Consider the following 2,401-nt stretch of genomic DNA (forward strand, 5'->3'; position numbering starts at 1 on the left):
ATTTTATCAACCAATCCGGTAAGGTCGAACATGATATAGAACAACTCAAACTGTTGGAATCAAACCAAGTCCCCTAGAATGATGGATTAAAACTAAGCCCCCAAGCCTGAGAAAATTGTACAAGGAAGTAAAAATGAAAAATAATTCTAAGGAAGTAAAAATGATTCTGACTGCTAAGAAAGAGCTGACTGAGCTGACCTTTTCATGCTCCTTGCCCAAGCTGGAAAAACACCCGAGAAATCCCCCTCCCATTTCTGCTTTTCTTGGCTTGAATTGCTTGTGGTTTGTGGTTTTTGCCTTTATAAACTGACTGTAAGCTGAATTCGGGACTTCTCCTTTCTGATTGAGGCAGAAGTCCGTCTGCAGATGAAATTAAATCCTCTTGCTTGTTGCATCTCCTGGTTTGAGGACTGAGTTATCCACTGTTTGGGGGGGGGGTCCTACATTTGGGGGCTCGTCCGGGATTCGGTCGCCCCCCCAGACCCATTTCCTCAGATCAGCAGGAGGTAAGAATATTGGTCTTCTGGTTTGTCTTGGTCTTAATGTCTGTCAGTCATTTCCTGTTCTGGGAACGTTCTGTCTGAATAATTGTGCCTGTACAGGACCTGTAAGTCTGTATTCTGGGAACCAGCAGGAGTGGCAGACATGCCCAGAGACCCCTGGTTCTTTCACTCTGTCTTTAGTGACTAGAGTGATCTGGACCCCAGGAGAAGAACGGAGATTGGCTTGGCTACTCCCCTCCCGATCTGTACTTTCAGTTTTGAGTCAAGAAGCCACGGCAAGGATTGTTTTTGTTTTGTGTTTGTCTGTGTTTGTGTTTGGGGATCCTGGAAGTGAAAATAGTGAGTAAAGTGCGTGTCTGGGTGTAAGAAGGACCGGTCCACATGAATGTGATTCAATGCGGTGTATGTGTGTGCTTGATGGTGTGTTAATATTTAAAAGGGAAAGGTCTGATATTGCATTTTTCTCTACGCTATCTATTTTAAACCTTCCCCCTCCTCCTTCTCTTTCCTTTTTATTCTTGGCCTAAGTCTTCACGTGGGACTGTTAAAGGTGAAAGAACAAATTCACATCCCCTGCAGAAGAAAAACTGGGCAACGATAGGTATTTGTCCACAAGCACACTCACTGGTCATTATTGTTTGGAGTGGCATCTGTGTCTCTCTCTCTTCTCCCTTTTTCTTCTGTGACCTCCACTATGGGTCAATCGCTAACTACCCCTTTAAGTCTAACTCTGGAACATTGGAAGGAGGTTGTGGAACGGGCCCATAACTTATCACTAGAGGTCCAAAAGAAAAAGTGACAGAGTCTCTGTTCCTCTGTATGGCCCTCTTTTGAGAAAGGATGGCCAAGGGATGGGACTTTTGACCTTGCTACTATCTTGCAGGTTAAGGAATACATTTTCCACCCAGGACCACACGGACACCCAGACCAGGTGGCCTACATAGTCATCTGGGAAGACTTGGCCCGGAACCCCACATCTTGGGCACTGCCGTTCCTACCTCCCCGGGGAACCAGGGAGACTGATCAAGGGCCCCCTACTCCTTCTGCTCCCCCGAGTCTCACTTCCTCTCTCCTACCCCTTCAGTCTTCCCCTGAAAAGAAAAAGCAAAAGCCAGTCCTCCCCGAGGACCAAGCTTCCCTAACCCTCCTTGATCCTCCACCTCCCTATCCACCTGTGCAGGCACCTCCAGCCCAAGAACTACCTCCCCTCTCTCCTGATTCCACTGAACCTGACCAATCCCCCCGCCATCTAGCAGACTCCACCTGAGAAGAGATAGAGGGGGCCCCTCTGATGGAACCTGGACTGCCCAGGTTTTTCCTCTCCGAACTATAGGGGATCAGATCCAATATTGGCCTTTTTCAGCCTCTGACTTGTATAATTGGAAGACTCATAACCCCTCTTTTTCTCAGGATCCTCAGGCTCTAACTGCTTTAATAGAGACTATTCTCCTCACCCACCAACGCACCTGGGAGGACTGTCAGCAACTCCTCCAGGCCCTTCTAACCACAGAAGAAAGACAGTGAGTCATCCTGGAGGCCCGGAAAAATGTCCCCGGGCAGGATGGGAGACCCACTCTGCTCCCAAATGAAATAGACACAGGATTTCCTCTGACCAGACCCAACTGGGACCCTGAAACCGTGGCTGGTAGGGAGTGTCTACGTCTTTATCGCCAGACTCTGTTAGTGGGTCTCAAAGGAGCCAGAAGGCACCCGACCAATTTGGCAAAGGTACGTGCTATAGCCCAAGGAGAAAATCAAACCCCCGCAGGGTTTCTAGAACACCTGATAGAGGGATATCGGATGTACACCCCTTTTGATACCACAGCCCAGGAGCATCAGGCAGATCTTATTATGGCCTTTATAGGACAATCAGCTCCTGACATTCGTGGTAAGCTCCA

This window comes from Nannospalax galili, unplaced genomic scaffold (assembly GCF_000622305.1).
Source record: "Nannospalax galili isolate Female #2095 unplaced genomic scaffold, S.galili_v1.0 scaffold5012, whole genome shotgun sequence".
In the NCBI taxonomy this organism is placed as follows: Eukaryota; Metazoa; Chordata; class Mammalia; order Rodentia; family Spalacidae; genus Nannospalax; species Nannospalax galili.